The sequence below is a fragment of the Leopardus geoffroyi genome, chromosome D4, assembly GCF_018350155.1.
Source record: "Leopardus geoffroyi isolate Oge1 chromosome D4, O.geoffroyi_Oge1_pat1.0, whole genome shotgun sequence".
NCBI lineage: Eukaryota > Metazoa > Chordata > Mammalia > Carnivora > Felidae > Leopardus > Leopardus geoffroyi.
Genome location: NC_059342.1, coordinates 53755941 through 53769252, shown reverse-complemented (window position 1 = coordinate 53769252; position 13312 = coordinate 53755941).

Here is a 13312-nt window from a genome sequence, read left to right as displayed (position 1 = left end):
TCAACTGAGTGAACAGTAAGTGGGATCATAATACTTTAAGAGCAGAAGTAGCCCAATGACACATTGTAGAACTCACTAGATAACTGCTGCTTTTCATCCCTAAACTGGAACATACTGGTAAAGGATAAAACCCAATACCAAGCACAGTAGGCCAGACTTTAGGCAGTCACAATGGCATTGGAGGATGCCCTGGCCGACAATTGATCCAAATTATGCATCTTCACAGTCTCCTGAGCCATTGTCAGTAGTCTAGTCATTTGCTCTGGCTATCACCCAAACAAAGCAAAACACAAAACAAAACCCACGTTACTCAAGGCTGCCCTTTTTTCAGGTAAAGAACTTGGGGAATTCCTTACTCTTGGGTAACAAAAATCCAAATTAAGATCTCACCTGTCTCTGCCAACATCAGGCTTAATTTAATGCCAAAGCAGATATAGCAACACACAAATTCTTGGTTCGAGCTTTTATCCTCCAAAGGTTATTGGTTTTATTGTTGTTCTGAACTAATTTATTAATTTTCCACAGATTCCTCCTCTTATTTTTATTTGTACTTGTGTGCATTTGGTGCTAACTGTATCTTCTTGTGCTCCCGTCCTTAAACAGACCACAGCAGTCTTGTTTCCAAATGAACTGCATTCTTGCCAGTTACCCCATTCTGCTAACCACATTGTGGGACACTGTGCTGCCTTCAGAATCCACCATATTATGCAAAATCTTTTAAATTAATGCCACTCAAGAACTGTCTAAATCCACATATATGAGTCAAACCACTTCTACCCTCAAAATTCTAAATGAAGGGCATTTAGATGGTTGCTGATAAAGTTCTAGCATAGGACTATGCACCAGCCAGCTAAATCTTGGAAATAAAAATACTAAAATAAAGTTTTCTAGTGATTGGGTACATGGAGTTTTGGTGCCCTGAAATTTTCACATATGGATACAAAATACAGGCAAGGCTGTTCAGATGTTCTAACACATGAGATTACAAGTTAAAGTCAGCAGTATTGCTAGAGTATTTAAGCAATGCCTTGAACTTCACAGATACCTTCTACTGGCTCTCCTCAACTATCTAGGGTAATTGAATGCTTATGTTCTTCCAAGGTCTTCTCATTTTCATTATAGATGGTTGCACAGGCATATGGTTCCAACATTTATACTTAAATGTAGCCTCAATTAAATGAGACATCGTACATGTCAGTCATCAATCAAACAACAGGGAATGAATTATAATAAATGTAATAAAATAAATGACTCCATTATTGATATGACTACTAACTTCTTTTATGCCTCACTCTCCTTTTCTCCTTTGGCCTCATATGTGGACCAGCTGATAATAAAACACAAGCACTTTCCTCCCTGGGTGCAGACAGGGAATTTAAACCACACTTAGGAATTTTACCCTAATCCCATCTCCTCACCTGTATAAATGTCTAGCCTCCAACCTCTGCTTTGCATAAGCTAGCCCAGACCTGCTAGCTTGTGTCTAGGCCTATCCACAAGTCCCTCATGTGAGTAATAAATTTTCTTTCAAATTATCTTGGGTATAAAATATCATCAACCTTTACATCCAAACCAAGTTTCAGGTGATGTCTACCCCAATTCTGCTGACCTGTTACAAAACATAGATCCACTGAAACTGAGAAAAATGTCTTCATCCAATGGAAACACCGTTATAGATTATTAATTCCCCAAACGTGTTTTATAGAGCATAGATTTAAAAAAATCAGGATAAATGAGTTGTCAAGTCAACTACTTTTAGGAAACACAGAAGTAAATATAATTAAACAGGTTTGATAAGTTTAGGTCTTCCTAGAGCCTTAATATTCTTATGTTATTTATAAGTCACTAAGAGAGGTATACGTAGACGAAGATGTCAAAAATGCATTTGTTGATAAAATTGGGACTGATATTCAATTAAAACTTTCTACTATCACTTTAAGGTGGTTATGGCCGTGTCTATTTTGAAGGCTAGTATCTATGCTATACCAAATGTGTGTGTGTGTGTGTGTGTGTGTGTGTGTGCGCGCGTGTGTGCACTCATATATGTGTATCCATTTTATTGTACATAACATAGTTATATAATATGTGACATAACCATGTGCATGTATATATGTACAATACACAGGCAGTATGTGTAATATATCTATGTATGTGACATACTTAATATATGACTATATATATTACTCTGTCATGGGACTATATTCAGTGGAGCATGAGTTAAACTAAATCTTCACCAAACATATTTTAAGAAATAATTGTTTTTGACAGTTATCAATCCTATTATTTTTCTTAAATACAAAAGTCTCTTAGTTTTCAGAAGAGTGTATTTACGTTGAACTGAAATTGTCCTTTCGACAACTTCTAGCCACTTTCACTTTTTATTTAGAGTTAATAAATGTCTTTTGATAAGAGCCTGTTTAATGTGTCTGTAGTTATGACTTTACATCAGCCTAAGGGATGCATAATCCTAAGTAATCACAGTATTCAAGATGAAGTGTCTTTTTAATGAATTTAAACACTCTACTACATTGGAGGTCTTGAGAGATTTCAAATCATGCAACTATCTTCAAAAACTCCTGAACTCCTTTTTCCTTCTGTGTAACCCATAGTGCTTTGTCCAGATACACATGAAAATGCAGAAGTGTTTCAGATTGCTACATAGTGTTGCTACACATTCTTTTTGTATCACAACTCATTTTTTTTTTATCTTAGTTTTCCTCCTAGTGAATAATAGGATCCCAGTAGAGATAGGTGTCTATAGTGCCTGTTACTTAGTAATTTGAAAATCTGCAAGTGGAGTGCACCAAAAGGACATATATCTAATCAATAGAAAACTTCATTATATTTTTATTTCCATGCTTTAAGATTATATTTCTCTTTAGTTTTAAGAGACATTGGATGTATACATGTACTGTACATTGTCTGGTACTTATGAGACATTGGTAAGTTCTCAAATCTTAATACCCTTGTTGCTTGCTACACTTCATATTTTTTGTGAAACTTTAGAGGTACAAAAGAGGCTAGGGAAAAATATATCACCCAGTTTAAGCATCATTCTAAATTAGCATTGTCAAAAGACTGTCCAGAATAAACCAGTTTTCTGTTAATTTTATGGGAAAAAATTAGTTCCTTGTTAGAATTTATCAAATAAAATTTCCATTTCTAATTTTGCTTTTTCATATGTTTACTTTTGTTCTCAAGCATGAACCTTTAAATTGTCATTTTATGGTATTTTGCCTTTTAAAAATTTTACTGAAGTATAGAATACACTGTTGTGTACTTCCAGGTGTACAACACGGTGATTTGACAATTCTGTACATTACTCAGTGCTCACCACGGTAAGTGTAGTCACCATCTGTCACCATGCAATATTAGGGACTATATCCCCTACACTGTAATTTTTGCCTCTGTACCTTATAACTGGACGTTCGTACCTTTTAATCTTCTTCACCTATTTCACCCATCTCAATACCTCCCTCCCCTCTGGCAACCACCAGTCTACTCTCTGTTTTTAAGAGTCTATTGGTTTGTTCATTTATTTCGTTTCTTAGATCCCAATTATAAGTGAAATAATATGGTATTTTCCCTGACTTATTTCACTTAGCATAATATTCCCTAGGCCTATCGATGTTACAAATAGCAAGATTTCATTATTTTTATGGCTTAGTAATATTCTATCGTGTATATACATAATATATATCACATCTTCTTTATTCATTCACCTACCGATAAATGTGTATTTTGTCTTTTTGTTCTTCTCATCATCCCGATTATCCAGATCTTAGAATTCTTTCTAAAAGTTTCCCCACCCTAAAACCAGTGAGAAATAACATGGGAAAATTTCCCTTTACTATTCAGGTTTCATGTTTGTCAGACCTCCCGAAAGAGTAAACTTACCTTAGTTCATGTGCTTCCTTGCTTCACATGGATTTATTTATTCTTCGCCATCTGGCTTCTGATTTCAACACTTCCTGAGGGTCCTTGTGCTGAATGCACTGTTGCTTCCTTCAGCATTCTCTTTTGCATTTTGGGGAGAAGGCCGAAACTACATTTCCCGGAATCATGAACCTTAGATTCAGCCAATGAGAAGCATTTAATCAAATATTGGAAAGTGGAAGGGGAATAAAGACCAATATTTTGTGATGGCAGAGTCAGACACATAGTTTAAGAATATCAGTAGTAGCTTCCCTTGACTTTGGACACCCACCAAGAATCACTTGCAGTCTAGCAATTAAAATCACATATACCATGAGCAGACAGCTCAGAACATCTACAAGAACTTCTTTTTGATTCTGGAGGTGTTCAGGAGAATCATTCATTTAGATGCTATAGAGAGCTAAATTCACTGGCTACAGAGACTTGAGATATTTACACTTTGATATTTCCTGAGAGCAGTCTATTGTCCTTTTCTCTTCCAATCCTTCCATTGTTTGTGTAAAGTCTATTGTATATATTAAATCATTCTCTATTTAAAATGATTATAGTTGTTTGTCATCAAGCTGTGGTAAAGTTATTGGTCATTTCCTAATTGTGTGATAAGACTGACTTCCCAGGCCAAGACTTTATCTTTCCCAACCTTCCCAGAATTTAATATATTTGACAAGATCATCTTCTTGAAGCTGCTTCCCTCTTTTATATTTTATGACCATGAAGTTTTTGATCACCTACTTCTCTTGTAAGCATTTTTTTCTGACATACTTTTTAACTTCTCAGGGATAGGGTCAGTGAAATATCTATTATTCTATATGTGTGGGATCCCTTTAAACAATACTGTGATTTGGTTCCTTATTGTCTATCATAAAGTCAAGTTTTACTAGTAATTTATGTTAAATGCTCTTTTCAAATATCTCATTTGCATGATCCTATACATGTTCTAATGAAAATAACATGGGCTTTTAGTCAGGGATGAGTATAGAGTCTGTATATGACCTTTATAATTGTGTGACCTTAAATAAGTTGCATCACATTGTCATTGAAAAATAAAAGTGAGAATACTACTATTCACCACATATCTTATTATATGATTAAGTAATACTGCATGTTACCTTGCTAGTAAATTGTTTGGCATGCAATGTTTTTAATACAATGTGTCTCTTCTTGTATTTAACAGCATTAAAGTAGCCTTCTTTTTAGTGTTTTATAAATATTTATATTTGAATTAAGGAAGAACAAAATACATTTCTGACAATTCCTATTTTATACATAGCTTTCCTTTTTCATAATTGAAATATCTTAAAAGTCTTTCCACACCTACTGATTTACCATCTTAGAAAGATGTGACACACATATGCAGTGATGGCTCTGTAGCAGTGCTCTGGAAGTTAAAGTTGAAAAGGCACTTTCAATACACTTTAATTAACTGTTCATGGTTTGTTGTGAAATTTCCGAAAATATAATATCAAAACTTGAAATGTCATATTTTCCACTTTAGCAATTTATAAAGTTAGTCTAAGTCATTCCAAGCAGTTGCTGTTCTTTTCCTGGATCTCACAAATCATAATACATCTTCTACTTAAATCAAAGATTTCTAAATTGGACTTGGTCCTTTGTTAGCAGTAATACTGTTAGAAATCTATATTATTGATATGAAGGATAATTTTGGCCAGTATGAATTTATGTGTTCTTCCTAAAGTTTCAGTTCTCAAAAATGATGGTAAATGAATACTCACCAACCCAAGTTGGATTAAATATCCCAACTATTTCTAATTATTTATCATAGTCGTGACACAGGAGAGTTATTCTTTAACATGACATGAAACTTTTATGTTTTTATTGACATATTTACTTCATTTTTAAATAGAGAGCTTATTTCAAAAGACAGAAGCATTCATATAATATTATTCCTATGGTGAACTATGTTGCAAAAATAAGCCTCTATAATTAGTACCTTTCTCTCTTATGTAATCTATTAAATTTGAAAGCTAATGTTATAATGAACTCAGATAATGACACAGCAGATGCATAAATGAAACCTGAGGTGAATAACCGATGAAATTATGGAAAATTGCTATTGAGTCAACATTTGTTGGATAATTTTTTTAGTCTATACACCTGTGCTAGCAGGATTTCAAAATGAAGATTGATTAAGTCTGTTTGAGAGTCTTATGCCTGTTCATTAGCTAAATTTTGTCAAATAAAAGGAATGTTTTACAGGAAATGGAGATCCATAAGAACCTAATCTAGCCTGTAGTATGGTGTTCAACACCCAATACTGTAGTTGGGTGTTCAACAAATGTTCCATATTCTTTCTGTGTGCCCCCGACTCCCTTCCATGTAAATTGGGACCACATGACTAGTCAGTGGATGGAAAGCAGAAATAATATGCATCACTTCTCTTCTGAGGCACTTAAAAGCAATTAATGCCTTCTCCATCATTCCCCTTTCTTGCTACAGTGAGTGTGAAATCCCCAAGCATAAAAAGATGAAGGGAGCCCAGGAACCTGAGTGACTGGAGAGATGAGCATCCCTGTTGACTTACATTAGAATCTGAGAAAATGTGAAATTAATTTCTATTGTTTTAGGTCACTGAAGTAGCATATTGTGTTTGTGACAAAATAGTGCCTATTTTCCTGAATACAGATAATTAAAATGAAGTAAAAATATGTGGCTAGGCTATTCCCAGGAAATTTTTGTTACTGACTGTATGTTTTTAAGGAAACCAGCAAGAAGCAAAAATAATCTTAATATGATCATTCAGTCTCATCGGTTAGCTAAACTTAGAGATACAGCTAACTCTAGTTTGTTTTTTAGGATATAATAAATGGAACATTCTCTCAACTCAAAGACCTCACATAAACACGGAAATACAAATTCTTAGGAATCCATTGAGCTTTAAATGTTTTAAACATTTATGGAAAACAAAGGAATGTGACATCTCATATGATCATAGAAGCAACATCAGCTTTGTCTGAACTGCAGGATTTTAATGGGAAAAAAAGGACATAATATGGTTTAATCTAATGTACCACACATTTTAAATATTAGTATTCAAATTTAAAAAAAAGTATGGCACAATATGAATAGATTCTCCTAAAGTTGTACAATGTAATGGCCCTGATTACTGATACTGTTTTTAACTCCAGCAAGTTCCTATGCAGACATGCTAATGAAGAAAATATATACTTGCTAGAAAGCGAAGTATTTAATTAGTCCAGTTCTGTCATCAAAACAGCATTGGTGTCCTCAGACTTCATTAACTTCTTTCTTCTTTTATCTGATTATCTGTGTGTATATATCTCCATTGATAACCTTGACTGCTATATTAATGACTTTATAGCCTATACTTCAAAGTAGATCTCTCTGTAAAACTCTAGATTCATTTTTCTAACTGCCTTCTGAATGTTTCCATTAGATTGAACTATTGGACAAAAACCCCAAACTCAATTTTTCTCTACACCACCAATATAAAATTATTGCATGTGGCTTTTGTTATGAGCTTACGTTGGTCCATTGGCTTTGGAATATTTTCAGTGGAATTCCCCTGTACCTTTTAGATGTCTAGCCAAGGTCTTTTTCTTGTCCTTCTCCAAATGTAGGCCTTTAAGTGTTTTTAGGCTTCTAGCAAGCCTCAGCAGAAAACAAAATCTAAATTCCAAGGATAAATTCTCCAAAAAGTGTCACCGTAACACTGATTAAAATTTCCATTTGACTAGTACGAAAAAACAGACGAAAAACTTATTGAAAGAGTTTCAGTTTGAAAAGAGAGACAGGATTTATATGAACAATCTATCTAAGTAATATAATGCTTATATGTATGGCCACTGTTTCAGTAAATTTGTGTTTAAATTATGAAACAAGAGATTATGATGGTGTATAAAAAGCTTAATCACTTATTCTGCGAATAAATGGATATACAATTAAGCTAGTGGTTTTCATGAAGTGGAGCTAAAGAAAGAAATACAAAATATATTTCCTCTCTTAAAATTATTATAAGTTGTTCATTCACCAAATCTGTTTCATCCTGTACGCAACAGCCTGATTTCTATTATGTTTGTTATGGGAAAAAGCTGTTGGGTCTCTTTTGCTAAAATGTCTTAAAAATTATCTGTTTATAGCAGCACTATCAACAGTAGCCAAATTATAAAAAGAGCCCAAATGTCCATCAACTGATGAATAGATAAAGAAGGTGTGATGTGTATATACATATATACACACAGTGGAATACTGCTTGATCAAAAATAATGAAATCTTGCCATTTGCAACAACATGGTTGGAACTAGTGTTATTATGCTAAGCGAAATCAGTCAGTCACAGGCATATATGCTTTCACTCATGTGAAATTTAAGATACTCAACAGAACATAGGGGAAGGGAAGGAAAAATAAGATAAAAACAGAGCGGGGGACAAACCATAGAGTCTCTTAAATTCAGAGAATGAACTGAGGGTTTGGTTGGGATGCACATCTCTTATATGTAAGAGATGAATCACTGGGTTCTAATCCTGAAACCAATACTACACCATATTTTAACTGACTTCAATTTAAATAAATAAATTTTAAAAATTGCCTATAAAATCCTTATATCCACAAATCCTTTTGAATTTTATAACATTGATAGGTTTGTCTTTTATTTTCTTTGAGTTTTTACAGGTTAGGTAATTCTATAAGAATTATGTAAGAATATAAGAACATATAAGAATTTTGTATATTATAATATTCTAGTGTTAAAATTACAATGGACTGTTTGTTTCTCTTCCTTATATCCCGGTTGTATATATATTTCAGAAGTTTAATAAACAGTTATGTAAAGGTAAGCCTTGTTAGGAAAGGACTGTGTCCATCTTTTTCACTGTTCTATTCCCAGCACCTAAAAAAGCACCTGCCATTCAGCTTAAGTGTTTAATAAGTAGTTTGTAAATGTGTGAATATAAAGGAAAATACTGTGATCACTGCAGTTTGCCCTCATTTTAAAGAAAAATTATATTCTACTTTAAAAAGAAAACTACAAACATATAATAGTAAGTACTCATCATGCATACATTCCTGAAATAAAAATACTTACCTCATATTGCTTTCTATACACAAAATTAAAATAAAAACAATATTACTTATTTCATTCACTATCATTGAAAAATTACTAAAACACAAGATGAGGATATTTGAGACCTGTAACTCACTCAGAGGAAAAGGTTCATTTTCCACCATATTCATTTTACTTTACTTAGGTTGCTTTTCAGTGACACATATTTGTAGGCAGACTAGCACAACATCCATTATAACTCCTTCATCACTTACCTTCCTTTACTAGAAGCTGGAAAGGGAATACTCAAATACCTTTCTGCGGTTGGATTGGCCACACAGCATCATTGGGGCTAAATAATTAAGGCATTTGTATATTTTCCTTCTTGTTCCTTGGAATACATATGCATATGTGTGCATGTGTGTATGTGTGTGTGCACACAGAGGGAGGGAGGAAGGGAGGGAGGCTACAAACACCACATGCTGATAGTGATGGAATGGAAAGGTAGAAGCAGTCTTATTTTTATGACTTTCTTTAATAGCTACATCATCCTTAGGATTTTTGCCTTTGAATTTTTATTAAAATGAAAAAATAAAATCTATGTCAATGTAATCACTTTGACTTTGTGTTAGGTTTTCTATAATTTGCACCTTAATGCACAGCTAAATAACTTACTTTCCTACATGAAATATATCAATGTTTATTTTTTAATATTTACTTTTAAGTAAACTTGTATAGCAGAACATGTATTATATCGCTCACAATATGTTTGTCCCACTGTTAGGAAATGCCTGTTTACTCTTTAATCTGATAGTAAACAGCTAACTTTATAAAATATTTGAACAAAGATGGTATTCTTACCCATACCTGTGACATTTTCTCTCTCTTGGTTTTCCTTTTTTTAGTCTTTCAAGGTGTAATTGACCAATAAAAGTATAACACGTTTATTCAGTACAAGAACAATAATTTGATATACACTGTGAAATAATCTCCAATGCAGTTAATTAACACAAACCTCATCTCATGGATATACCTTTTTAAAATTTCTGATGAGAATACTTAAGCTATACTCTCAATAAATTTCAGTGAAACAATAGAGTATTATTCACTGGAGTCACCTTGGGATAGCTTAGATCCTTAGACCTTACTCATCTTACCGCTAAAAATTTGAACACATTTACTAGTTTCTCCCTATTTCCACCAACTCCTTGGGCCCTGGAAATTACCATTTAACTCTCTGTTTTTGTTGGGTTTTGTTTTATTTTTTAAGATTCCACATATAAGTGATACCAAGCAATATTTGTCTCTGGCTTATTTCATTTAGCACAATGCCCTCCAATTTCATCCATGTTGTTGCAAACGGCAGAATTTCCTTCTTTTTTTTTTAAATGAATAATATTCCATTATGTATAAGTACAACATTTTCTTTCTACATTTATCTGTAAATAAATGTTTGGGTAGTTTCCCTCCCTGAGCTATTGTGAATAATACAGAAATGAACAAGAAAATTATTTCGACTTTTTTGGATATATCCCTAAAAGTGAGATCGTTGGATCATATGGTAGTTCTATTTTTAATTTTTTGAGTAAACACCATACTGTTTTCCATAGTGACTCTACCATATTATATTACAACCAACGGGTACAGAGGTTCCCTTTTCCTCACGTCATCACCAAGTGTTGCCTTTTAGTTTTTTTGTTTGTTTGTTTTCAATGTTTTTTATTTAAGTATAGTTGACATACAATGTGTGTTAGTTTCAGGTGTACAACATAGTGATTCAACAATTCTATATATTACTCAATGCTCACCACACTGTAATTACCATCTGGTCTTTTGTCTTTTTGATCATAGACCTCTTAACAGGTGTGAAGCAATATCTTGTGGTTTTGAATTGCATTTTCTTGATGATGGTGATGTTGAGCACATTTTCAAATACTTGTTAACCATTTGTGTGTTCTTTGGAAAAATGTTTTTTTAGGTCCTTTGACCGTTTTTAATATTTGTTGTCTGTTGCTAAGGAGTACTATGACTTCCTTGTTTATTTTGCATATTAACTTATCAGATTTATGATTTGCAAGTATTTTCTCTTCTTCCATAGGTTGTCTTCTTATTTTGTTTCCGATTTCTTTTGGTGTACAGAAGCTTTTTAGTTTTATGTAGTCAAACTTGTTTATTTTGCTTTTTATGCCTTTACTTTGGTTTCAAATCCTAAAAATCATTGTTAAGACCAATGTCGAGGAGCTTACCACCTGTATTTTCTTCTAGGATTTTTATCGTTTTAGGTTTTACATTCAAATCTTTAATACACTTTAGGTTGATGTTTGTGTATGGTGTATATTGTAGTTGGGGTCCAGTTTCGTGCTTTTGCATGTGGATATCTAGTCAGTGTTCCTAATATCATTTATTGAAAAACTTTTTTTCCCCATTTCATAGTCTTGGCTGCTTTGCAGTCAGTGAATTAACCATGCATGCTTAGCTTTATTTCTGGAGTTTCTATTCTGTTCCATTGACCTATCGTCCGTTTTTAATGCCAATACCATACTGTTTTGATTACTATAGCTTTAAAATATAGTTTGAAGTTTCTTTTTCTATTTGGAACATACATTTTTCTTGACTCTCTGTGCTGGTTTCTGCACATTATGTAAATCAGCCCCTTCTTCCAATCTTGACAGGCTGGCCTCAGGTAGGAGATGAGCCTTGTCAATCAGATTGGCCTGAGCCCCAGTTGACTCTCAAGGCTTTGTGACTATACAAGCTTCTGTTTGTGTTTTTAGTGCCTTCCAGTAGTTAAGGGTGTACCAAGACATGGGTGTAGGATGATTAGAAGCTGAGCCCTCAGGTAGCAGTGGGGAAAGTATGCAGTTAGTCTTCTTGCTGGGAGAAGAGGAGATTGGCATTTTGTTTGCCTCCTAGACGTTGTGCCCAGGTGTATAGCCATATGGGATGTGCTTGTGCCTGTTTTTATTTGTTGTGTTCGTGAAATAGGTAATATCCTATGTTGAATACTACTATAAGAAAGGGGCCCAATCTTACTGTTTTAGACTTTGATGAGTTTAAATAGACAGTGGTGCACTTATGACCCATCAAGAGACAATAATAACATGTAGTATGTACAATATATGAACAGATACCTCTTAGTAAATAGACGTCTTGTTTATTTTCGTCAAGTTTGTGATAAATCCTGAGCTTGTGATAAATAGCTAGAGCTGACAGAAAAAGGAAACCCACTTATCCATTTGTCCTACTTAGATCTAGCATTTGCTTTATGAATATAGAAAATGTGTAGAAGGATACATGCCAACCCTCACATTAGTTATTTCAAGAACATAGGATTGCTTTTTGTATATTCCAAAAGAAAACAACAATAAAGCTTTGATATTTTAAAAAGTTAGTAATTTCCCCAGGTGGCCATAATCTGCTAAAGCAGAAAGGAAGAAAAACTTGTTTTTCCCCTTTGTTTCAGATTACCCTTTATATCACATAGAAAAAGTACACATTCTTCAAACTTCCCCTCACAAAATACATACATCTACATCAAACATATTCCTTCTTGGATTTTCTGGGTCTAGAAACTAAATAGGAATACTGAGCCTTGGACCCAGTTGTCAGATACCAGTCACATAGCAAGAAAACCTTCTGCATTAGACCTAGGTAGATATCCAGCAGGTCTAAAGTTTGGGAAAAAAAATAATTGAAGACAAATCAAATTCTTACCCCACTCAAGAATACAAAAATTGTCATATCATAAAGGGATTTTTCTTGCTGCTGCCAAATCATCTGTTCACTATAATTGTTACTAATTTGTTCATCGTTTGTCCATTTGTTCATTCTTGATTTTTCTAATTTTGATTGAGAGCCTAATAAAGATTATGCATGGGCCCATGTGTAAAGGATAGGGGTATGAGAAGCTCTGCGTACTCTCTGCCTCCTGAAGCAGGTAGTCTAGAGAAAAAATGGAAAATTTTTTGCTGTCCTTGTGGCACTGTGTTCCAGCAACTATCTTTTCACAGTTTTCTTTCCTCACATTGTCTTCCTCATGGAGCTAACTGAGTTGGCAACCAAGTCGAGTGATGCTTTGAAGCTGTACCATGTTAGTCTGCTTGGCTTCCCTGTCTTCAAAAGACCTTTTAGGGCTGTGTTAGGAACTCTTTGACCATCTATATTTGCATTGCCCTTGCTTGTACCTGCGTCCTTATCGAACCATTGTCCACCCCCGCACTCTAAAGGCAAAATGACTAAGGTGAATACAGTGGAAGGAATTGTCTGCCTGTTTTGAGCAAGTTTTTGGTTCAGCAAACCAATTTTTGGCAAATGACTTTCTGTACATTTGTTTTTAGGGAACTTATTTTCAGGGA